Here is a 27,293-nt window from a genome sequence, read left to right as displayed (position 1 = left end):
AAAGAAAATAATAAATCAAACAAATATTTGAATCTGTATGGCTTCTGGCTTTTAAGCATTATTTGATTTTATGGTACCACTTTACAATAAGGTTCATTAGTTAATGTATTAACTAACATGAACTAACCATGAGCAAAACACTTGTTACTGTATTTGTTAATATTTGTTAACGTTAGTTAATAGAAATAAAGCTGTTCATTGTTAGTTCATGTTAGTTCACAGTGCATGAACTAATGCGCACAAGATTTGAATAAAGTATTAGTAAATGTTGAAATTAACATTAACAAAGATTAATAAATGCTGTATACGTGCAATTCATTATTAGTTCATGTTAACTAATGTAGTTAACTAATGTTAACTAACGAACCTTATTGTAAAGTGTTACCGATTTTATTAATACAAATACTTTCAGATATCTGACTCTTAAATCGGATTGGATGATCCATTTTAGTCGCCTTAATTGTAGTAAAGTCACTTTAACACGTGGCCTCAAACAACTGAATGCTTTAATAATTGCATGACGAAGGATATTTGAATGGTAGTGTATGTGTACATATAGATTACTCCAGATTTTATGAACGCTATATTTTATAGCTGACAGATTAATGAAAGTTAATATAAAGTGCTAAAGTAAAGACACAAGAAAGAAAGAAATAAGGACCAGACAGCAGCACAAAGCTGAGCTCTATTTCACATCCGTGCTCTCCGGGCCAATCCAATAACCCGGCAGGACACGAGGGCTCGGTCCAGTGTGTGACATGTTTATGGCGGGCTGGTGTGTGATGGGCGCTGGTCCGGCGCGCTGCCGTTACAGTGCAGAGCTGCTCTACGCTGTCGCCAGCATCGCTCTGCAAACTTCAAGTGCTGATTCACTGGGCCTGACCTTCACAGCGACTGGGCCAAAGCCAGTGTCTGTGTCACATGATTAATGAGAGAGGCCGAGTCCAGACAGAATGAAAGCGGAGGACGAGGAACAGTTTACGTGTGTGGTGGAGAGAGAGAGAGAGAGAGAGAGAGAGAGAGAGAGAGAGAGAGAGAGAGAGAGAGAGAGAGAGAGAGAGAGAGAGAGAGAGAGAGTTATAACTCAACTGCTCTCTCCTGGTGAGGTTTCTAAATTACTAGTACACACAGACAGGTAGTCAATTCTCAAATCAGACCATGGATCTCGGTAATAGCGCACTGCTTTCATTAGGGTCCAATATCAGCGCCGGCCCTTAAATCTTGCCTTCATATTTTTTTCACCCATATTTGCACTTTTGCACTCATTTAATGCTGAACTCCCTATACTGAAACACTCAGAACATCACAAACAGCATCAGCAATACAATTCTATGGAGCCTTTTCGTTCTTTCACAAATGTTTGTTCCCCCGAGTTATTTGTGTTCGGTTTGCAAGCAAACGCAAAGTTTCTCGGGGGAACACAAAGCATTTTTTTTTCTCCCATCTAATTTTTTTCCCTCATAAACATGTTCCTTTAGGGGCTCCGTAAAATTGTTCCTATTAAAGGGTCATGAAATGCTAAACGATCATTATTTTAGTATCATCGAGATGCTGTCAGTTTTTTTTTAATATACATTTTGAATTCGCTTTTATGATTGTATTTTCTGTTTTCATTTAAATTTTAGCTAAAGTTTTAGTACTTGTGTTGTGTTTTGTCATTTAGTAAGTGATTTTTATCATTTTCAGTTCTAGTTATTTTAGTCAATCAAGATGTAAATGAAAATGTGAAATGTTGCTTTGACAGGTAGCAGAAACAAAATATGTTTAAGTGTTTTATATTTAATTTGATTTCAGTCATGCATTTTTTGTTGTTGTTGTCATTTTCGTTTTGTTTGCTCTGCATTTGCTGGAACATTTGATGCTTGTAATAAAAAACAGAGAGTTTCCTGACCCTTTAAAGTCATAAAGTTACAAACTTCCTAAAAATAGTCTGATTTATGTAAAGTGTTTGCAGGCAAATATATGAACAGGAAATCATCTGAGAAAAAACATCCATTTTGATGCCACTCAAGACTCATGTTTCCGATATCCATCCAGTACTTGTTAATCGTGCCACAAGGGAATTATCAGATTCCTTGGATTTAGCTCAGGTACTCCAGGCTATTCAATTAAGTTCAGTTAGTTAGATTAATTTCACACATTTTTTCATCGCTTTTGAGCCTCAGCGGACCCTATCCCTTCATCATTTATTAAACAAACACTGGAACATTTGTTCTTCCATTTCTAATGAGGAATACGAGCCAATTTATTTTTTCTCTCCTGGCAAAAGACTTCATAAGTTCCTGTTGCTTTTCGCGTTTATGCCTTCATTCGGCCACTCAGAGGGAAAAGCGGTGCGCGACAGATGTGCAGCGCTCCAGATCACAGCCCGGATTGCAGTTTTCCCCTAGATAACCAGACGTAATACTGAGATCTACAGTGGTAAAGGGTAAAAAAAGGGACAAAAGGGACGCACATCTAGCAAGTTTTCTTGTATTACAACTTTACACATTTAATTAAATTTTTATTTTATGCGCTTTTTTAAAAACTGCTATTATCATTTTTATGTGGTTAACTTTCAACTTACTGTATAAAAGGGGGACTTCACAGTTGGCATAATGGGCTTGTAATAAAACTTGTATACAGTATATAGTAGAAATGCATTAAAAAAAAAAATGCTACCTGGCTAGAAAACAAACGAAATACAGCTGTTGTCTTTCCTTTTGCCAAATTGGTAGGAAACCTTCAACTTCTTTGCAAACTTTTAGTCATAATGGTGTCATAATGGGGTGAGTTATTTTCGGTTTCCAGTGAAGGACCCAGTGCGTCGTGTGGCAGTGGCTAAGGACTGCAAAGAACCGTAAATATGGAGAGAACACTGTGACAGAAAATCTGAAAAACCTCTGTGTCTGTCAACATTTCAAACTGGATGACCACAGTGTTTCGAGCCAAACGGAGGGGGAAAACTGAAAGAAATCGTTGTTATCATGACATTCCCGGAGCTGTCAAACTTTTGCTGACAAATAAACATGAATTTGTCAGTCCAGGTAACATGGAGAACGAGTTAACATTGTTCATTTACATACAAAACTGACATTGAAACAATACAAAGCAGGTTGAAAATGTTGCACTTTAAAGGGATGGTCAGTAAATGCTTGGGATGATTGAGAAAAGTCAGTAAAAGTCCTGGCAGAAAGTGAAGCATAAGGATGCGTGATGACGATCCGAGATCTGCCAGGACTTTTACTGACTTTTCTCAACTCACAGAAGTGACCTCAACATCCGGTTAAGCAGTAGCATAACCCATCAGGCTAGTGCTATTTTAATAAACTTATGATGTACTTACAAACTTTCCAATTCCTCATTTTATGAGTACAGAACATATTTGCACTACTATAGAAGTTTGGTACCATTATGGACATTATTAGTGGGGTAATTTACGAGATACATATTTTGAGCCGTTAGCGCCTGCACTAAGCCATTTCTGCTGATATCTCTATATAAGCTCTAACTTTAATTCTGTCAGGAGGACCACTATCGTCTAATATTATTGACAATTAGCATACAGTTTGGATTGGCGGTATGGTTCCGTTCTGTATACAAATATATTTAATTCAAGATTTTAAAGTACAACATAATTCAAGAATTTTTTCTGAACCAGAATGTCAAATCCTGACTGGCGAGAGGTGGAGCTGGGGAGGGAGGAGGGTAATTCGCTCCTGAGAAACACGATAAAGCTGCTGATAATACTGAAGGAGCTTATATATGTATACGGTGATGGGCGTCGTGTTCCTATAGGTAGATGTGGATCAGCTGACAGTCAGCAAAAGACCCTAGGTTGATTTGACTCCGGACCATCCCTTTAATGTTGCCTTCATGTCCTACTGGGAATTTGACAGTTAAGATGTTTGGCAATCTCATACTTCTTTTCAGCACTGGTGTAATCTTCGTTGGAAAAACGTTCTGTCCATCAGCATAAACTTGTCCACTGGTGCAACTTATTCTTTCCTTTTAGGCAGAAAAGTTAAGCGACTGACCAGAATTCATTTTGTTTTTCTGTCTGTAAATGACACATCTGCACACATGCTTCGCTGCCACTTCGCCTCCCTTGCAGCCTGCGACTGCTGGGTTGACACGGATAATAAAGATGAGTTTTCCAATAATTCAGAGGGGGACTTGAATGACAGCTGCTACAGGACACAATGCCAGGAAATATGGGGTGGCAACTGCAGCTCAAGGTCCCCCCTTGTTTTTTGGAGAGAAAGTCAATGGCGAAGCAACTTAACCGAGCAGACTTGAGCCCCACCTGAGGGTTTTCTGATTAAAGCGTGTTTGGAGCGGCCACCTGTCTCCCAATGATGAAATCAATCCAGCCCGCCGAGAGCCCCCGTGCCTAAATCGAAAGTTCTCTCGTTGCCATCAATCAGCAAAGGGGTATCTGACAGCCCTTTGAGTGGCATCTGGTGTCTGTGCACATTTTTATGAGCATCAAGGCCATTATTTGCCTGTTCGCGGGTCCTTGCCTGCACTCGGCTCACCTTGGGCTCTGCTAATTTGGCATTGCAGAGCAACGTTGACATCAATCACTTGAGAACAACCAATTAGCCTCTTAGCCTTGGCTCTCCCTTGCTCCCATTACGTCTTGGTGGAGAAGCGCCGTGCCAATCAGCAACAACAGATTTCAATCAAATGTGCTCAAGAGTTACCCGAACAAGCTTTGGGAATATATTGACTCAGAAATCTGCCCCCTACCTGCACGGGGAACCTCAAATAACCGAGTGAATTTTACCACAGCCATACAGTTTTGCAAAATTGGGTTCACCTCCATCACACGATTTCATAAGAATCTACACGTTTATCTTCAGGGTCGTGCACCAATTTTTGGAAGCACCAGTCACTCACCTATTTCCCAGACGAGTTTAAATAAAGTATTTAGTAATTTGATCTTTTTGAGTAAGATAATATCACTTGTTCAAATGTCTTCCGCCCTCCTTTTGAAACACAAAATGAGTTATCAAAATGGTTTAATAAAATACAATAAAAAATAATAATAATAATAAAAAAAGATAAAAAAGAATAATTTGAAACTGGAAAGTTTCAGCATAATTCCTTATTTTCTGAGGACTTGAGAAGCAACAAACTATAAAACTTTATTTTATTTTATTTTATATACACACACACACACATTATACACACACACACACACACACACACACACACACACACACACACACACACACACATATATATATATATATATATATATATATATATATATATATATATATATATATATATATATATATATATATATAAAGGAACCATTAATGATTTATAATGCATTTTCGCTATGTGAAAAAAAAAAATATATATATACGTTTTGATAACTCATTTTGTGTTAAAAAAAAATGAGGATGGTAAATGATGTCAATTTTCAGATAACATGATCTGTGGAAGGTCATATGATTGGACTGACATATTTTTTCTTGAGCAAAGAATTCAAAATTCTGAGCGTGGGCTTTTGTCGATCCCTGTTGATTTACTCAAGACAATTCAATTACCCGTTTATCGCCCCATAATTTATGCTGTCACTTTAATGTTTACACAGTTGGATGACTGTCTATCATAGTCTTACAAATCTTTATCTCGGGAGCTCTCGCGGGGATTCTGAGGTTCCTGCCAAACATCAACAAAACCCCACTGAAGCACTGCTAACATTATTCTTTGATCAAATGCATGTAAACGGTGTGAATTCAGTATGTTTCCGGCAGGACATCAGCTCAGATCATAACACTGTTTGATGTCTTGATCAGAAGCAGTTCTCTTTAAGACATCCCCAATCACACAAACATTTATTTGAATTTCTGGTATCAGTTGACATGATCATAATGTCTGAAAGGGATATAGTTTCACCCCAAAATTATGTCATCATTTACTCACCTTCATGTTGTTCCAGACATACTTTATGCATTTTTTATGGAACACAAAAGATGATATTTTGAAGAACTTCCAAACAACATTACCTTTCATTGTTCATCTTTCAAAAGTTATTTATTCAGTTCCACAGAAAGAAGTGAGTCATACAGGGTGAGTAAATGATTCTCTGGGTGAACTTTTACAATATGATTACAGTTCACTTCTCATTTCAAATGCAAAGATGATAGCCAATTTTTGTTTAAGGCATAGTTATTGTATTGATGAAAATATAACTCATTAGGCCACACTTCATCATGTCAGTTTTACTGAAAAAACTGATCAATTGTATTTTTTTTATACATGTTTCAACATTTTATTAAGAAAAACTGATTATTATTGAGAACTAAAACTATTAAAAACATGTCTGTAAATTGAAATAAAGCTGAAATAAAATAAAATATAGATATTAGTTGAAAAACTTAAACTACATGAAAATTAGAAAGGTTTCCTTGGCAATAAACTGAAATAAATTTAAGTTAAAAACTAAAATTATTAACTGGAAATAAATAAAAACTAATACTAACTAAAAATAAAACTGAAAAAAAAAGTAATATATATATATATAAAAAAAAAAAACGAAAAAAAAAAAACACAGCACAAAAACATTTAATCTAAAATTAACATTAAAAATAAAAAAATAATAAAAAAGCTAATTCAAAATATTAATAAAATGTAAATAACTAAACTAACACTGATAAAAACAATGAATAATGTCCTTATTGTGAATACCCAAAATGTGAAAATGTAATGCTGTGCATTCTTCATGCTTTAATTATTCTTTATCTGTATTTTAGGCATCTTTCAGTGCATTGTTACGGAGCCACCACTATACATAATAACTAGACATCTGTAAGTTCAAATTCTTGAATGCATAAATGCTTAAATAACTAAAAGTATAGAAGTAGGCCTTCGAGAAATTTGGGACTTGACATTGCCCTTTTCATCAGCCAATATCCACAGAGATCACAGGGATGAGTCAGGCACATCTCAGTGGACTAAAGCACAGCGGTGGCCGTCGGCTACATGCGAACACACCTGCCGATGCACAGGCACTTACCGCTTACTCACACTATGATCAGACTAAATGTTGGTGAAAATGCAGTCCACGAGCCTTTTATTGACTAGAGACCTGAGGCTCTTGACAATGATTAGGACAGTAGATGAGTGGAGACTGAGCTTCGGAATATCAAAAACGCACGGCTCTCGAGAGTCCAGGAATAAAAGATGTGGAATCACAGCCCGGGGTGCCACCTCAGGAACTGTGATTTCCAGCTGGCCAGCTAATGACCTTCCACAAAGAGAAACCCTCCTGTGCTGTTCTTTGGGACGACGGCTTTCAATCTCCCATCACAGAAAGACAACCGCCGCGCCTCAACAGGTCCCGATAAGACAACCATTGGAGAGGAGTGGGGGAAAAAAGATGGATGGACGAGGTGGAACAAGTATACGACTCAAATCAGCTACCTCTGCTGATGGCCTTGGATCATAATAGACTTTTGGGAGGTTTGACGTGGCACCTAATGCGACTGCCGGTTATTTATAGCTTTCAGAGCTGTGCCTCTGCAAGAAATATTAGAGTTCGCTACGATTTATCAGGAGCCTCATTAGACATCGGACCAGCAGAGGCAAACAGCACAGAAGACATTAGCTGAGGCGTTGAGTTCAAACATGCACCCAAATAATCCATTAATACGGTAATAGGACTGATGGCTCCATCAGATTTACACAGCATCATGTAAACACCTCAATCGATCCGATTTACCGCAATCTGAATGAAATGATTTGATCAGATTGAAAGGGGTGGATACAATCAGGAAACATTTTAACATTCTCAATTGAATCCAAAAATACATAAATGTCAACTTTCTTTTTAGATATGTCATTAAGGCAAACGCAACAAATAATTAAATACTAAGTGCAACAAAATTTGCACAGATATTTCACAAAATGCAAATAGTTTTACATTTAAATGAGTGCCTGTAAACATACCTAAAGGGTATCTTTCTTTTTTTATAGAAAGAGAGATTTCGGAAGCTTCTTTTCTGCACAGTTTGAATTAGGCCGATTCTGTACAATCCATCAACAAAGAGCCGGTTCCTTGAAAGACTGTCACTGTTTGCCAACTACTTGAAAGCAAGACTCCAAGTTTGCGGTTATGCAGATGTTTGCTCCACTGGCTGGTTAAAACTGCAGCAGAGTTACTATCTTTTCACAAGCAAAGAGAATATTGAGCCCTCGGGTCCCCTTTTCCGTAAATTGGAATATCTAGCAGGAAGGAATATCTTGAAAACGGTACTCTAGGCAAACAATGAAAAGCACAGCGCCTCGCGAGACACCCCGGAACATGGCGGATCTGGGACTCGATTCCATAAAGTAAGCCTCTGTGCACCAACGATAAGCAAAAGTGAGGGGAAATGGTGTATTTTAAAACAATCATAAAACACCAGAGGTTTCATGGGTCTCTTCGCGAGGCTCCGCGGCTGTTATTGCGTGTGTGTGTCTGTATATATGCCAAGGGAAGGGCAGGCGGTGTATAAGCGAGTTTGAAAATGAAACAGTCACTGCTGCAGAACTGGAATTTGAAACGCCACATTAAAAGATGTCAGACACATATGTTTCCATTCTTCTGGCCTTATAGAAGGACTTGTGTTCGATATTCAATTTAGACTATGGCAGTAGCTTCCCTTACTCTCACATTCGCTCTTCCAGTAATTATGCTGCAGATTCCTATAGAAAACAACCCACAGTTTAGTAGACTCTAAAAAACATAAATACTAGAAAGGAGGTCTATAACTCCAGGTGACGGTTACAATTCATCCTAATGGCAGTAGACAATCTGAACTTTGCAATCTTAGCCGACGGGCACTCAGTTCAGTTATGGATTCTGTTTCTGTCACCTAACCCGTAAATGCCATGTGACTAATTACTCTGTAGCTGCAGGGAAATGATGTCATGACAACACTGATTGGCTGATAGTATCACAACACAAACTATTTACTAATGACTAAAGCTGTGATGTCACAGACAGCAGACATGGGAAACATATCAAAAGCTCAAATCACGCTTTTAAGAACGTAACAAAAAAAATATGCCTGGTAAAATATCCACTATATTGATCCACTTTAGACATTCTACTAACTATTAGTAACTTTGCAACTACATGTCAACTAGCAGTCATTATTAGCAGAGTATTATAGACTGTCTGCTTAATATCTGCTAACACTTTATTCTGAAAAAATACAAGTCAACTTATTCTACCAACCCTAATCTTCAGTCCACTAACAGTCCACTGAAGGCTATAATACTCTAAAGGCCGGGACAAACCAAGTCGACGGTCAGCCGCCGGGTATATCGGCCATTTTTGAGCGTCAGTCGGCTTTGCTTTTTCTGTTTTCCGCACCGTTGGCTCTAGTCGGATGCTGTCGGGAGTTTTTTGGCCTGATTCAGCATGTTTAATCAGCATCGGGCCGTCGTGAGAGAGAGGACTCTGATTGGCTTTCAGCTTAGAATGGCTGTGCACGAGAACAAAGAGAAAATGATGAAAGATAGCAAATAAGTCAAGACAGTACATAAGGCTGTCATAATTGAACATAATCTTACCTGAGCATTCGAATGCACAAACATTTTCATAATGACATGAGCCGCCTGGAATGAAGAAAGTGATCAGCGTGATTGATATTCAAAATGCTAAGCAAGCGCTGTTTTGTTTACGGTTTGTATCTGGAGTCCTAGTTTTAGTTTACCTTTTTGATTAAAATAGGCTATTGATAGCTGCTGATATAGACAGATGTTTACTTGCACATGCAACTGGTTAGTCCTTTTGGTGTGTTCAAGCGCAGCTTTTTGGCCGACACGCATCCGGCAAGAGGCGACAACACAGTCAGCTTTCATCATATAGTTCTTTGACGTCGGCTTGGTGTGTCCCAGGCTTAATGAGAGTTACTTGAAATGTAGTTTCTAAGTTATATATAGTAAAATGTCTGAAGTGGACCATCAAAATAAAGTGTAAACAATATTTGTTTTATATAATGAACAATAAATAAAAATATATATATTTTGCTTCATAACATATTTAGTTATATTATAATATAGTGAATATCTGATTTATACAGTATATTGCTTGCAAAAATGTTCACTTTATCACAATAAACAGCTACTTTTGAATAGCCATCACTGGAAAAATCAGCCCGGTCTCACCCCAAAACGTCACATACTGACGCGTCTTGACCATTCGGCAACATACGACGAAAAAGGTACCCTTTAACGTCCATATGAGACGCAGACATAAGCGCACCAGCAGCGCCCTCTAGCGGTACCCTACCGCATACCTAAACCCAACCATTCCCGAATCGTCACATATGGACGTTAAAGGGTACCCTTTTCGTCGTATGTTGCCGAATGGTCAAGACGCGTCAGTATGTGACGTTTTGGGGTGAGACTGTGTTACAAAAATATGTGTTTTGGGAGAACAGTTTTAGCATCTACCAGCAGGGGAAATCAGCCCGGTCAGCACACATTGTCACAATGCTTTTGACTGTGACGACAAATATTCACAAAATGTCAATAGTTTTAAATTGCCACTAAAGTAAATCAGTGCATTATATTGGATATCAGAAAAAAATAGATATATTATGCATTGCTCCAACATATAAAAAGCTGTAGTGCTTGCGGGGACCAGGCTGGAGTCCTGTCACTTCTATCCTGTTAAATAAAGGTAAAAAGTCAATTGATTAATAAAATATAGATTTTCTGTTTTTATTTGAAAATGTAAATGATAAAAATATAAAAATGTGCGAAAATAAATAAATCAATAAAATATAGCCTACTGCACTCTGATATGCTGAAGTAACGGAAATGCAAACCAAAGGGAAGGTGTGAACATTTATGCTTCAATCAAAGTTGCATTGAAAAGGGTCTGTTATTCCTTCATCACTCCTGTTGTGCCTAATAGTGACAGGATGTTGCGCATTGACTCGGTCTTGACCCTGACTACACTGTCACTACTCTGACTAGTGGACAAATCCGACATGACAGGCGTGCAATGTGATCTGAGTGTTAAGTAAACTGCTTCGGACAGAGATGTCCACCTATGTCGTAATTAGGACTGGCAGTTTGAACTGTGACGGTTTCAGGCATAAATATACCCTCAGCCGTGCAGTATATACAATGCAGGTTTGAAAGCATTGATCATATAATCAAACTGAACGAAAATTGGCCCTTTCTCCGCTCAGCGTGAAAGCTCATTGTTAAATCTTTGATGTGATAGACGCATGCGGCGTTGCTTTAATAAAGACATTTAGTCTCTTGCATCTGCTTAAACAATCCTTAATCAAAACCTGATTGGCAAAAGGCTTGGTGGCTTCAAATGCCAATGGCAGAAAAGAACTAAATCAGCCGGCTCTCCTTCAATCTTTTATTTAACGCATTTTCAATCAGCTGAGCGGGATGCAGGGAACGCTAAATGAATTGCACGAGGCAGAGAGATGCAGCCAGTGTCAAACATGCGGCACAGCCGTGGAGATCAATACCAGCTCCTGATCTGCAATTGATGAAAAGCTTCTGCTCTCTGCTCTTGGTATAATCTCAGATACTGATTTATCTGTGTACGGAATGTTTTACCGAACATGCGATATCGATTGGCCGTCCCATCAGCCCGTGTCTCTCATCCCTCGTTTTTTTTTGTCTCGCATATCTATTACTCTTCTTTGGTCTTCTTGTCTTTGTCGGCCCATCTCTCAGTTTCATTCTCTTTTCTATTCCTTCCTTTTGCATTTGCATTTTCCATTATACCGCAGGGTCTATAACGACAAGAAAGAGCCGTTAGCTTTCGCATTCTTCTCAATGGAGGTCGTTTGGCTGACGATGCCAGAGTTAAGAAGTGTATGAAATTGACAAAGTCTCACTATCAACGCTCAAGTTACAATTACAAGCAACAAGGACTTTATAGCCTTTCTTAATCTTTAAAGAGACCAAAGTGAGTCAAAGAACAGCTGAAGAACCTTTATTTTTAAGAGTGGCAGAGTTAAAATGTTGCCACCTGCCACTTTTTAAATATGTAGCATCTTTTTTATATGTTTTTTTAAGCAGGTTTCTCCACAAAGTGCTCTTACTGTTCCTCTAGATAGTCAAGAAGGAAGAAAAGGGTCAAAATTCAAAGGCTTGTATAAGACTCTCTATTTACACAGCAGCTGCTGGCAGATGGGCTGTAAGTATGTCCTATCCCTTACTAAATTGCTTTTACCGTGATATAGCACTTCTGGGTATCATTTTCACAAGTCTTTGAAGTCTTTTTACTTTTTCACTTGGCAGCAACCTGTTCCACTTCTTCTTGCACCCTGGCCTCAAAGCAAGTGTTATCAGAAGAGAATGTTTTCTGTTAAATTCAGCACTTTCAATCTACCCAAAAGCTTATTTTATATGCTACTATTTATTTATATTGCAGAATGCCTCGCAGGAGCATTCAAAGCCTTAATGTACCATATTACAAAACCTTTGAATTCAGTTTTCTGTAATATTTTAAAGGATTGGTTTGGTTATTCCACAAACCTTCCAACGTAGAACAAACAATAGCCACAAAGATGTATGCAGCTAAACAATATACAATATCCAATGATATGATGGTATATATGACATATTTATTTTCCAAAATAAATATTTAAAGTACTACAGCTTTTATTTTATTATTTGAGAAAGAAGTTAAAATGAATATCACTAATTAAAAAAGGTTGTATTGCATACGCTAATTTAAGATCCAAAACGACAGTCTTAACGGGAACTTGGCTTGTTAATAATTACCACAGGTGCACGTTTTCTAGATGAAAACAAAAATGTCATGTAAAATCAGGTACAGCCGGATAACCTAACGCAATTAAAAGAAGTAAAATGAGGAAATGGGTACAAAAATAACCAAGTGTTGTCTAGTTGTCAGGATACGGAGCCCATAAAGAGACATGGTAGTGGAAAAAATAATACGTTTATTTTTATTATACCCTGATAAACTTTTCGTTCCCTCGCAAACCCTTCCGAGCAATCCTTTCTATCATTGAGAGGGAACACTGAGTTTCTTGAGGGATGCAAAACATTTTCGAGAGAACAAAAAAACATTAGCAAATAATTTTTCTTCCATTTCATATCTTTTCCTTCACTCATTTTTCTTTCCCACCACAATGTCCCTTTAGGGGCTCCATAGTCAGGGAGTGTACCTACATCAAAACAAACTGTATTCTCGGTTGTTCCTCAAAACTCACTGAGCGAATAAAAAGCACTTGTGAGAGAAGCTTCAGAGAGGCCAAGGATGGCTTTGAAGGAGCTACAGAGTCCAGTAACTGTGAACTGATGGCAGTCAACCATATACAGTACAGAGTCAGTATAATACTGCTCTATATGAGGGACACAAAAGAAGCTATTACTCAAAAGGAATGGTATTAAATCACCTTTGGAGTTTACCCATAAGAATAACAGTGAGGGTCACTGCAGTGTGGGGAAAGATTCTGTGGTCAGATGAGACCGAGATAGAGCTTATTTTAGCCACACATTCAAAGCTATATGTGCAGTGCACCAGCAGTTCTGCCCACACCTCAGAAAAACAGCATACGTACAGTGAAGTATGGAGCTGTTAGCATCCTGCTGTGGGGCGGCTTTTCATCAGCAGGGATTGGACATCTTGTTAAAGTGGAAGGAAGAATGGATGGTGCAAACTTTATGGAGCTATTGCACGAGAATCAATGTCAGTCTGCTAAGAAAAATAAAACAAATCTTTCAGTGGGATACACATGAGGCGAAATTAACATCAGAGTTGCAATAGCATATAGTGTTCTCAGTGCACTTGAGAATGTGCAGCACTGTTTTGAATTCGCAGTGCGCACGATTCATACAACGCGAAGCAAACCTCCCTGGAAGTACGTCAAAATGGCACCTGGTATAGTATGCAAATGTAGCACATACTCTGTACACACCCTGAAAATTGACACTTGCCAGTGCTGCAAAGACAACTATTAAGGAGTAGCGTTTACACTGCGTCTCAAAGAACATAAATGAAAAACACAAGGTGTGGTGCATCACACAACCAATATATAAGTAAATGTAATTAAGCCCATAACTGAAAAAAAAGTGTAGGATTTACTTGGAAACAATTTATACTCATAAATTGCAAGTAGATTTCCAAAATATTTACAAAGAAACGGCAGTAACATTGAATTAAATGTGAAACGTGAAAACTAAAATAGAATTACTAAATAAAGATTACTTATTTTGATGTGATATTATTATAGAGGTTGGTAATGTTTGGACACATAACACACATATCTGTGAATATCTGTGTATTATAATCAAAATATATAGTCAAATGTCATTCATTTTCCATAAATACAGCCCAAACACACTTTAAAAGCAAGTAATTTCAATAAAAAGAGCTTTGTTGGATTATATATGATAACAGTACATATATATTGTTTAAAGTGAACACATTTTGACACTGACAATCAACATATGACTTTAAAGTTTGGAGAGAAAAGTTTTTTATTTTGTTTTAAATGCAATGACATGCATATATTTTTAAGCATAACTTGACGGCACAAATACTTTTTAGGGCTTCTCTATATGTTTTTTTGTTGTTGTTGAATTATAGGCTTATAAATTTGAATATACAGTATATTAGCCTGAAGATATGTAAAATACCAACCTGTTTTATATTCTATTCATTGCCCTGGTTTTGAGTTTTTCTTCAGCAAATTCATATTTATCATGCAGCCTGTCAGGCAATCTCACAAATGATATGCCGCATGCAGGAATTCTCTCTGCTGACATGTCCCTCTCATGAACCGACACACTCATTCTTAAATACAGCCTCTGGCTGAGGGAATCTGGTAACCACAGTAACTGATGGAGCTCCCGTATCTCCACGGCAGCACTTGATGATCTGCACGGCATTGTCTGCGCTGGCACTGATGTTCTCCCAGCTGCCAAGAGGAATCAGTTTACTGAGGAGCCCGCCAGACAGCGTCCCTTAAAGCCGGCCTGTCATGAAAACTTTCAATCCTCCCCAAATGGAGGAACAAAAGCTTTTAAAAAAATCTTCTGAAAAGATGCCCGTGGTGTGAATCCTACAATTTAAGTGATAGCCTGCACAGCTTCCTCTCCGGTGTGCGTAATTTAAACAATGCTAAACTCAGTAAAAGGATGGGAAAAAATGGACTTCATCTTAGTGCGTGTTTTGGAACAGCGAGCAAATAATTCCTGCCTAAGTGTTTTCACTGCTGATGTTTTCTGGGGTCATTGCCTGTGTTCGGACTGGAATAATAGCTTATTTAAAAAAAGTAAAAAAAAAACACTATATGCTAAACATTTCAAACAATGCTGCATTGCTGTCACGTGACCTCGCTACATTATGAGTCATACATAGAGATAAGAAATCTCAAATAAGAGATTTCCGGTTCATTCGTGACACTTAAAATTACTCTTTTGTTTACAACACATTTAAGAAATGTAGTAAATGGTCCATGCCTAAAATGTGCATACTATGAATACTATTATGTGTACTGAAAAAAAAAAAAGTAAGAGTGTTATAGAAATACGCCATCCCGAGCCCAGAAGTGATGCTTTATTTCTTGTTTGGGTATAAATTATATATTTTTTATGATAAATTAAAATGGCTGCAACTGACAGGACTTTTCAAATGTCTAAAATATAAAAAGATAATATACGTATGCATACTACACTGTTGCTGAACATTCATTTGTTATGCTGTTTAAGTCACTGTTGAATCTTGTATAAGTTGAAAAAGTTGAAAATTGGGTGGATGGATGGATGGATGGATGGATGGATGGATGGATGGATGGATGGATGGATGGATGGATGGATGGATGGATGGATGGATGGATGGATGGATGGATGGATGGATGGATGGATGGATGGATGGATGGATGGATGGATGGATGGATGGATGGATGGATGGATGGATGGATGGATGGATGGATGGATGGATGGATGGATGGATGGATGGATGGATGGATGGATGGATAATAGAGATAACAATTCATTTTGATGGTCGACTTTAGATATTCTACTAAATACAAGTTCAGGATAGTATAATAAATTGATAAGTAGTTGTAAAGTTAACTACATGTCAACTTATACCAACCAAAGATAGATAGATAGATTAGATTAGATTAGATTAGATTAGATTAATAGATAGATAGATAGATAGATAGATAGATAGATAGATAGATAGATAGATAGATAGATAGATAGATAGATAGATAGATAGATAGATAGATAGATAGATAGATAGATAACATTGTGGCATACATTTTAACCTGTCAGCTTATATGATATAAGCACATAAGCATATACATTAGCTACATTATATCAGCTTGTTTGGTAAATTTCACTTATATGAAATGTGTTTCAGTCAAGCATGATGGCCGCCACATTAGGGACACTAAGCAGTTTTACAATGAGAGCCAAGAGTTGCAGGTGTGGTACGCAACGGTTTTGCTTTGTTTGTTTTCACAGAGCACAGAAGGCTCTCAATTATGCCGTGCGGTTTAAATGTTGATGGCCAAAACTCACTGTAATGAAGAGGTTTGCCTCTTGTCTCCACTTTCAGGCACTTGTGATATCCGGTGCGTTGCTGCTCCACGCCAAGAAGCGGCACAATGAGAGCATGTGAAGTATCCACGCAGGCTCCCTCACCTCTGGAGAGCCACACAGATGAAGTGGAGCAGACGTTGAATTGTTTTGTCAGAATGCTTGGCAGCGCTTAAAAATAAGTGAAGCGTTTACAGCATGCAAAATGCTCACAGAGCACTGAGAAGGAACATAGGTTTGAGCAAAGTAGGCCAGGTAATTACTCTTTTGCGCTTCAGGCTTAAAGCGAACGTCAGGCACTTCATCAGATTGTTGCTTTGTGTCTCGGACAAATCTAATTAAAGCAAAAGGAATGGGAGAATATTTTTGTCTCTGAGAAACAAAACACCTTAATTGGGGCCGTTCATCCACATTCCGTTCGCTTTCTTTGAAAAATTAGTTGACGGCATCTTAAAGTTCAAACTTTAGTTGTGTTTTTTTTAAAGATAAGTTTATTTGGGGATATCATGATAAAATGTACGTGTATAAATGTGCACCTGAATGCAAGATTGCACTTGCTTCTTTATAAAAAGCTATCCTTATTTACTATTACTCCAATAACCTTTATACAATTAAAATTAGCAGCATTAAATTATTGTGTTAAACAATGGATTACTCCAACCGCAGCCTAAAACAAATGACAAAATAGCCAGTTCATTATTGGTTCACACATTAACAAGTAATCCACATGGCTGAGGTAATGTCAGCCAAAAAGAAAAATTGTTACAATAGGATTACATTTGCATAGATTAGAACCAAAAAAGTAAATATGTCCGTTTTGACAATATACTGACTTTAAAAATGATGTCCAAGATATTACAAAAAAGATCAAATAAATAAAAATAAATAAATAAATAAAATAAAAATGTTCTGTTCTATATTCTCATGGAAGATAACTTATTCCATTTGTACTATTCCATTTGTGCCCAGATCTGATTAAAATACATAAATTCCCAAAAGAAAAGTGGATAAAAACTTAAAAAGCTGAACTAGTTAAATAATTTAGAGACAAATCTAAAGTTACGAATCACTCACTGACTGAGGAGAAAGACGGACAGAAATGGAAGAAAGGGAACAGGAGACTGACCTAAAAAAAACAAGGAGAAGCAGAGAAAGAAAGAAAAGGCAGAGAGGGACTCTTGCATGAGTCTGGCTGCCCCGCTTCGGGTCGCATCATTAAATGTGCTCGGGTGCAAAGTGACTCATCACTCGTTGACATTCCTCTGCGGTTCCAAGACAGTGTTGTTTTTTACAGCTAGAGGAGTGGGATCAAGAGCGGGTAGGCCGAAGAAAGTGGAAAGGTGGGACGCAGACAAGATGTCACTCCACCTGACAGTCTCGAATGCATAAAGTGCTGTTAAAACTTTAATCGTCTCATTTCAGCGGCGAAAAAATAGCAAGTGCCTCCATGCTAGGGCCAAACCAATGAGAACTGCTTCTAGCACACAGCACAAAAAATACCTTATTAGGCTTTAACGGCCCCTTAAGGAGCCGCAATGCCTTTGGATCACAGAAAAGGGAAAAGATGTGGAGATATTAGTTATTTTAGCCATTGGAAACACGATTAGGGTCTCACGTTCATTGGTCCCATGCTGCATTTCCAAATAAAAGCCCAGATTGATAGACAGGCCACTTTCTCACCAAAAACTCCGCAACACGTTGCATCTGTTTGATGGTTGCAGTGCTGCTTAGATGTTAAATAATTTAGGATATTGCTGAGAAACATCTTTATCACATTTGTGCTGGTTTCTGCATTGGCATGAAAGTGCACTTGATGGTTCATGATATAATAATGTGACCGTGAAGTCATTAAGGCCACATTCACACCGCAGGTCTTGATGCCCAATTCCGATTAGTTGACAATCAGAATTTTTCTGACGAAGAGCTTAAATTTTTAAAAAGTGACCCATATCTGATATCTGCATTCACACACTTGGCGATACACAACGTGGACGCACTGACCTGGAAAAGTCAGGAAGTGAAAAGAGAGCGATTTGCAATGGACGCAGTCGAAATGATTAAACAAGCTTTTGCTTTCCGCATCTTTACAGGTCAGCAAAACTTTAAGTTGAGCCTTCGCCCTCCATTGCGCCATTGAAAAGAGGCGTGTGATCGCGGTTGGTGTCCACGCGAGTTGATGTCATTGGTCAATATCGTCAATATCAGAATCCATGTGCTTTTTTTCCTGCTTACATGTTCGTGGGTCATATCCGATCTGTGCCAAAATAAATCTGAATTGGGTCACTTGAACCATGTAATGTAAACGTGGCCTAAGAGAGTTTCTTTAAGAGAGCAAAATGAAATGTTACTGCATGAATAAATAATATTGTCATCAAACTGTCTCTTTATAACACATATTTTCTTTTAAAACTATCTGATGGATTCAATCTAGCAGACACAGCACGGCCAGAGAAAATACATGTCGAGACTTGCGAGGGGCGGTTAACGGTCGACTGACTTTGGTCAGAACTGGATCAACTGGGGGTTTGGGCCCTAAATTAAAATGAAATCACCTTCCTGTCAATCAACCCAGTGGACCTCGGCAGAGAACCGAATGCAGTGCTGATAGAAGAGGGGAAATGACATGTGAGAGCATTTGAGCAAAGAGTCAAAAAAAGATGTCTTGTGTGAAGAGATGCAGGACTTCATTTGAACCAGAACAAGCCAGATCCAGCACCCCATAAATCTTTGAAAGAAATGTATGCTATAATCTGTACATTATGAAAAATATGAGTCTAATAATAGTTCAGGTTGACAAATAACATGTTTCCAGTGTCGTGAAAGCAAACATCAGGACGTCAAAACCAATACCAGATCATATTTGATTTGAGAACTGCACTAAAGGTGAATCTGTCTGTGATTAATAACTTATATTTCAATATATTATGAAAGGTTTGATTTGACCATTATTTGACCATTGACCATATTTGATTTGACTTATGTTCACCAAGGCTGTATTTATTTGATCAAAAATAGAGTAAAAACAGCAATATTGTGAAATATTATTACAGTTCAAAATAATGAAAATGTAATAGGTCATTTATTGTTGTGATGCAAAGCTGAATTTTCAGCATCATTACATCTGAACAGTCTTCAGTCACATGATCCTTCAGAAATCATTATATTATGCGGATTTGATTTAATGTTGGATCATTAATGTTGAATCATTAATGTTGAATCATTAATGTTGAATCATTAATGTTGAATCATTAATGTTGAAAACAGTTGTGCTGCTTCATATTTTTGTGCAAAGTGTGATAATTTCTTCAGGATTCTTTGATGAATAGAAAGTTTAAAAAAACATTTATTTGAATTAGAAATCTCTTGTAACATTATAAATGTCTTTACTGTCACTTTTCCTGAATAAAAGTATTAATCTTACTGACCCTGAATTTTAGAACAGTAGTGTATACCAAAATAGGTCATGACATCAAATATGACTAATGTTAACAAATTGTGCCAATTGTGACTGAATCTTGCACAACACTGGATTTGTCATCCAGTCTTTGTCCAGGAACTGGGTAATTTACAAATGAAGCACTAAAGAGAACAGACCTTTGGGAATTGACCTTCCCAAAATGCAAAAGCGTGGTTCAATTGACATGTTCTATGTTGCACTTGAAGTGTAGTTAGGAGATTAGTGCTGAATAGTTGTTCTCTAATCAGAATATACCTAACTAGTTTCCATCAAACCATGCTAAAAACCTAATCGGTTCCAGAAGAGGTGCTCTTGAGTTTCCTTAACGCATGCAGCTGCGGGTCTGGACTCAATCCCACAGTCAATGCCGGCACCTGAGCCGTGTGGCCAGCCAAAACAAAGCTTTTACACTCAGCTGTAACAATGAAGGCGATGGCCTCCTCACAGCTGCGTGCCTCTCTGCCAGGCAATGGAAGCTCAGACAGACAAGGGTGCATCTCCACCACACGGTCTTCCACGGTGTGTGTGTGTGTGTCTCTGTCTGTGTGTCTCGCACTGTTTATCACACTCCAAAAGCACTGCCAATACCAGGGAGGCCGCGGGAGAGAAGAGATGGAGATGGGAGGGGGGGGGGGGGGGGGGGGGGGGGGGTATTTACTTTCTTTTTCCATCCCTTGTGCGTTAACAGGGGTCTTTAAAGGGGGTCACATAATGGAAAACGAGGAATCTCTTGCTATTTTGAAATAAACTAGTTTATCTACTATATAGATGTACTAAATTAAATTGGCACAAGCACAGCTCTCTCCTTTAGGCCATTTAATAAAACTGTACTGCAAAAGCAATTCAGAAATCATCTTAATTATGATATCACAACCATGTACACTCCAAAACATGTATTGAAGTCAACAAGAAAACAAAATTGATATTCCAATGAAATACATTGTGTTTTTGTTTTCATCATAATTGAATGCCTTATTTCACATCTGAAAGGATTTTTTTCAACCACGTTATATTGAGCATTTTTACAATCCAATCAATTCCCGAGGAATTATTAAATCCTGGCAAAATATTTTTTTACACTGAATATTCTCTTCCACTTGGAAAAGGAAGTAAAATTAGTTAAAATCATTTAATGTTGAACTTGAGGAGAACTGATTTCATCCAACTAAAAATCACAACAACAAAAATGCGTAATTGAGCAAGAGGTTTGAAGAAAAGTTAAGAGAAATGATCCTGCAACAGTTTTGTGAGTTTGTTGTCTAATGCAATGAAATTTATGCAATTTTTCGAGTGACAAAAGTGTCCAAAGAACACTGTATTTTCTAGATTGTATCTGAATAATTTTGAGATTCAGAGGAGATAATTGTTTTAAATCACTTATGTAGTAAAAATGAAAACAAACGAAAAGACAGCAGAAGGGTTTCGTTTCATTAGGCACATCTACAGAGTTTTATGAAGTATGACCTATCTACCAGAATCAAACGAATGATGAAATCTCGTATGGTCTCGCCTAGAATCAATATCACAAGTGCTTTCATCCGGGTTCAACCATCTTTCTGACAGTATCGGCAGCGTTCCAGTCATCTAGGGTCAAGACTCGCGACAACCATCTGAAAGATACCTTTTGTCTTGAATGCTTGGCTGAATGGAACTGTATAATTGAATTTCATTATCAATTCATTAATTCACTAGAGGTCTGACTTTGCCTGAGAGCCACCGCTAAAGCTTAGGCTTTAAACACCCATCAGTGACTTTTATTTTATCTGACCTGACAAGTCAGTGCTATAAAATGCTCTGTTTCCTTAATTTATAAAACTAAAGAAAGAGAAAAGAAGAAAAGTAACACTAAAGCTGTTCCATAGTCAAGAGTTGTTAAAGACCAAACTTTAATTTAATAATACATGTTCCTGGTCTTATCGTACACAATTCATCAGTATATGCTATTCTAAAGAATAATAAAGTAAAGTGTGGGAAAGCTGAATGGGAAAGCTCCCTCCAGTTGTATTAGAATTCCTTGATGTAACCAAGACCACACGGGAAGAGAATAACATGAAGATATAATATCACAATCCAATCAATTCCCAGAATATAAAGTGAAGTCCCTCCCTACATTACAACAACTTGACTAGAAGTAACACCAGTGAAGACATGTTAATGTTAATGAGAACATTGTACCCTTCATTATTTACAGTTAAGGGCATTCCTAAATTATTCTCCGTTCGATTCCATGCATGGCAATGTTTTTCCAATCCACAGGAAAGCCTTTAGCATCCTTCACTGGCAAGTTGACGCTAACAACCCAAGCTGCATCGCCTCCAGGTTATATTTTGTTACCTTGCGGCCTAGTTTTGTACATTTAAAGTTTTTTAAATTTTAGACATCTGTTTAGATGCTTCCTTCTTACTTTTCTACTGCAGCTGTATCACTCTCACTTCTTGTTCATAAAGGACTGTTCGTAGCTGACATATGTTCCTTTAGCACAGCATTCCAGATGCCAAATGAGCGAACATACTCTTTATGCATTCAAATGCCATCTCTTCCATGAGAATTTCACTTTTATTATAAAATACACACCAGCTCTGCTCCAAAACCTTGTGAGCTGTCCTGCTGTCTGCTGCCGACTCGGGCAGATGTCGAACTAAACTGGAAGCTGATAAATGTCTGATTTGAAACATTGTACTACAATGAGATTGCGCACATGAAATGCACAGGACAGTCAACTCATTATTTATTCCAAAAGAGTTTAGAATTAATATGTTGCTAATCAAACAACTAAATTTTAGTGGAAACATTGATCCTTTTGTTTTCAAGATTTATATCTCAAATTCATTCTCAACAAGATCTGAAAACAAAAGTATTACTGCTTTCACGAAAATATTAAACAGATTTTTTTTTTTTTTTGAGCATTGGTGATAATAGGATGAAAAAAAAAAAGAGACTACAATAGACTATAATATAGACTATCATTCTCATCAGGAACAAGCCTATGATGCCAGAAAAGTAGAAAGCTCAATAAGTAGGTCTTGGAACAGAGATGATCCTGAATCACTCACATTCAGACTGAATATATTCATTCAGCAAAAGTCATTGAAAAGGATATGCACAGCCACACCGATAAAAAACATACTCACGATTCTTTAATTCCCAGCGCTGTGTTTGTATAATCTAACCAACTCAGCCCATCGAGTAAGGTCGGGTTGCCCGGGACAGTTGCCGTGGAAAAGGTGAAGCACTGCTGCTTGGGCCAGAAAACACCGGGAAGCCGTCCAGAACTCAAGGACGAAGGCTTCGCCATTTGGAGCAAAAGGAGCTGACCCAACAGAGAGCTCTGGGAGGGCCCTGTTCTGCTAAAGAGGACATTTGTAGTTTCAGGGAAGCTGTTGTTCATTTTAATACGCTGAAACAATGCTGCCAAAGCCCACTGGCTTTTTACAGTATCTCTGCTTCTGGAGAAACGCCAAAACGTGGTCACAATGATTAGGCAGGGATTTCACAGTGCCGTTGCATATATAACGAATTGCTCATTAATACATCTGCAATGACAGATAGGAAGTTGTGAGATCAAACTTTTTTTTTTTTCATCCTCACATTTTTGATCTGGCCAAAAAATGTTCAGAGTGGACTTGAAGTGAGCTCCTAGTTAGTTACATTTGAAACGTATATCATTACCAGAAGTATCAAAGGGATTCACAGCAATTCTGCAAAGAAACGACACCAAAAAAAAATATGGTGAATGAGTAAATATATAATTTACTCGCTCTCATGTCGTATCAATTCTGTTAGACTTTTTTTCTTTCTTCCATGGAACATAAAAGGAGATGTCAGGCTGAATGTGGATTACTCTTTCTGCATATAGTGACCAGGGGCTGTCAAGCTCCTCATTTGTGCTAAATTACAACTGAAATATACACCATCAATTTACAAAAGACGTGAAAAATCACATTTCCAAATATTGATTGTGCAAAGCATTCATTTCAAAATGGAACAAGACCCTGCGTCCTTCATCTGTTATTCTCTGCCCATTCAAACAGATCTATCGCTGTGAGTGTAGAAGAGAGTCCAGTCGTCAATCACGCAGTAATGTCAGCGCAAAGTTCACATTCAGTCTTTTTCTACACCTCTTCTCTTCTGTGTATCTGTGTGTGTGAGCAATGCCTCTGACCATGGTCACAGTAGGTCACAGGTTATCACCGTTCGATAAAAATTGCTTTCTGACAGCCATAGCTTTATGTCTCTGATCTCGCTCTTTGACACTTCCAATTTTCCGAGATAGAATCACCGTCCTTCTTGCTGTAAATATGGGCAGCCTGACTGCTCACAACAAGGGGCTTCAGTAATGGCCAACTGCCTGGACTTCCTGTGGTTCTGCCTTGTCAACAAAAAGCTGCCAGGGACTCATCTAACTCAAGGAGGAGAGCAACTGCACGATTAAAGAGAGAGATATAGGGCCCTATCATACAACCGGTGCAATGCAGCGCCAGGCGCGACGCAAGTGTTTCTTTTTACTAGTTTCAGCCTGACACAGTTATCATTTTCATGTCCTGCGCCATGTTGTTTAAATAGCAAATGTATTTGCGCCCATCTGTTCACCCAAGGGCGTGCAGGTCTGGAAACGAGGTGTGTTCGGGCGTGTTATTGCCGTGTTGCTATTTTGAGGGAACTGAAATAGACTGTCCCACTGACCAACTGAAACCTGGTCTAAAGTCAATGGCACAATATTTTTTTTGTTATTTAAAGAGCGCGTTAGTAATGTGTGCCTATAGGTGGGTCCACAATGCGCAAACACTCTGCTTATTACACACACACAGCAGCACACAAACATGCCAAATATTAAAAATGAAAGGATTCAAATGTAAAAGATTATTATTATGTAGATATGTCTTGTCCAGTTGATGGTCTGCTTGCTTCTACCTCGCGCACGAGCAGATCCGTTTCCTCTCTGGAGAAGCGTTCAGTCTTTCCACAATCAAATTCCGTTATGTAAATAAATAGTGAATCTGCCATGGCACGAGCGCAACTGTCTTTTAAAGGGAATGGGAGATGAGACTCTGATTGGTTTATTGCACGTAAAGCCCAAAACACACCCATTACTCATTAAGAGAATAGACCATGCGCAGAGCGCTGACCATTTTTCCCGTCGATAAACTAGCAAAAGTGGATTCGAACTTGCCCTAAGTGCGCTTGCGCCTTTAGACCATGCGCTTAGATCGGTAAAATAGAGCCCATAGAGTTAGACAGACTATAAATATTGATATTGATTATATAATCCCATTGCACAAGGATGTAACCAAATATTTCAGATTAAGGAATTACATCCCAATATTAATGAATCTCAACATCTGTAGCTAAATTCTAAAATCATCAGGATTCAGTCCGATTTACTCAAAATGAAATGTTTGTGTGTCTGTCACTGTGTATAGGACATATTATTTCAAACAATGGTGATTCACTTTGGAGCTTCATAAAAGCATATATTGCAAAAGATAAAAATAAATTAATAGTGCATTTAACATTTTTTCTGCTGTGTTTAGCATGATACGCACCACAACAAAAGCCTCAGCACTTTACTTAACAACTCTTCTTGCATCCATGAATCTGGTATGTTCTTCCAGTGCTGCACATCACTGAAAACCATTATTATCTGGTTTCCTAGCATTATGTAGAACACATAATACTTTACATTAAATTATATGCTTTCCCTTTTGGGTTCTTAGCAATAGGGAAAACACATGCTTCACAAAAGGTCATTCACATAAATCACCCAATATCACTGTTACACATAGTGATAAGGGTGACTTGTTAAAATGCAGGGTTTAGTTCTGCTGTTTTCATTTACGGACAAAAAAATTCAATCACAATTGTCAAAGGCTGAAAAACACATCAACAGGAGCAACAAAGGGGGCAAAGGACATGATGGATACTAACAACAAAAAGACCATAAAGCAAATGAATCAACACAGCAACAATACACAAGTGGAAAAGCACAGCACCTTGTTTACATTTCAGATTAAACCACTAAAATGAAATATTAAATGTTATTGGTGCAAAAGCAAAGACAATCACCATAGCACTTCCAAACAAATCGCTTAGCCTCTTAGTCAAACACTTGTAAATTCCATCCATTTGCGGATTTCATTAATTCACGTCGACAATTATTTCATCTGGCCTTGTTTCCCAGGACAAACTCCTTGTTATTGCTTCCTTTGCAAAACTAAATGGAAACCAGCTTTATCACATTTTGGAACTGTTGAAATATATCCCTTGGGCTTGCTCATTACGTACAATGGGAATTTAACTGCCATAAAAATTTACCTACAATCTACTGAATCAACAATCCAAGACAAAATGATGTCTGTCCCACAAGTTAGGCACCCAACGGATCTCAACCTTGTTCTAACATTTCTGGAAATGTGACGGAGATGATACTCAAGATGACCTTTGCTGAAAGCCATGCATAATTAGACCTACCATGAAGATTGCCTTTGCTTTTGCTGTTCTATGGCTGCTAGGATAGAAATGTAATATGTTTTGTTTGTATACATTGACTCTCCTAGCTATTTCATGGCAATTAAGGCTTTACGTTTATTTTCCCCATGTCTGGACCTGTGCCTTATCATATTTCTTGGGGCGAACGTATGACACTGCATACATTATAGGATGCAATTGCAATACAAATGTTTAGCAGCCACAAGTAGCCATGTGGCGGATTATGTAAGGATTAGTGATGTGTACCTTTAATTATGTCCTGAACTGCTGATTTGTCTGACAAAGTGCACGATTAAGGAAAATCTCTCCAACCCTTCAATAATCTGGTCACTGCTACCAAAACCACTGAATCTAAAATGAGGCAAATATTTATCTAGGAACCAGACGAATATATTAGCTCTCACATTTCATCAATGTCTTTTTTCTTTAAAAAAGCAGGCCACCACAATTAATTTCACTCAATAGCTATTTGCCTGGGGTGTTGTATGTTGATCATAATGTAAAAACACACAGAGGATAGGAAAGGAGCAATGCACAGAGACTTGAAACTTTGAAACTTTTGTAGCCAATCAGTGGTGTATTTTAAAAGCAGCACTCAATGTTTTGCTTTAAGCCAGTAGAGAGTAACAATTCCCCAAACCAGTGCTGCTGTTTGATATATAACAAGGTGTTCTTGAGTATGTTTTATCTTACTATACCTGAGGTAAAACAAGTAAATAAATCTTTGATTACAGCCTGAGAACATAGGACTCAAGTTGCCATGCACTGACCCATGTTTCCTACCCATTAGAGGAGAACAGCTAGCAGC

The 27,293-nt window shown here is 37.9% G+C and overlaps 1 protein-coding gene across 4 annotated transcripts in view; it reads right to left on the bottom strand.

The window, feature by feature from the left end:
- The window catches only part of LOC307012352 (leucine-rich repeat transmembrane neuronal protein 4), a 177,100-nt gene that overhangs the window by 76,521 nt on the left and 73,286 nt on the right, over nucleotides 1-27,293 (bottom strand). The gene's annotated exons all lie outside the window — the stretch shown is intronic.

Source organism: Phoxinus phoxinus (assembly GCF_949152265.1).
Source record: "Phoxinus phoxinus genome assembly, chromosome: 15".
In the NCBI taxonomy this organism is placed as follows: Eukaryota; Metazoa; Chordata; class Actinopteri; order Cypriniformes; family Leuciscidae; genus Phoxinus; species Phoxinus phoxinus.
This window is presented reverse-complemented; position numbering and strand designations above follow the sequence as displayed.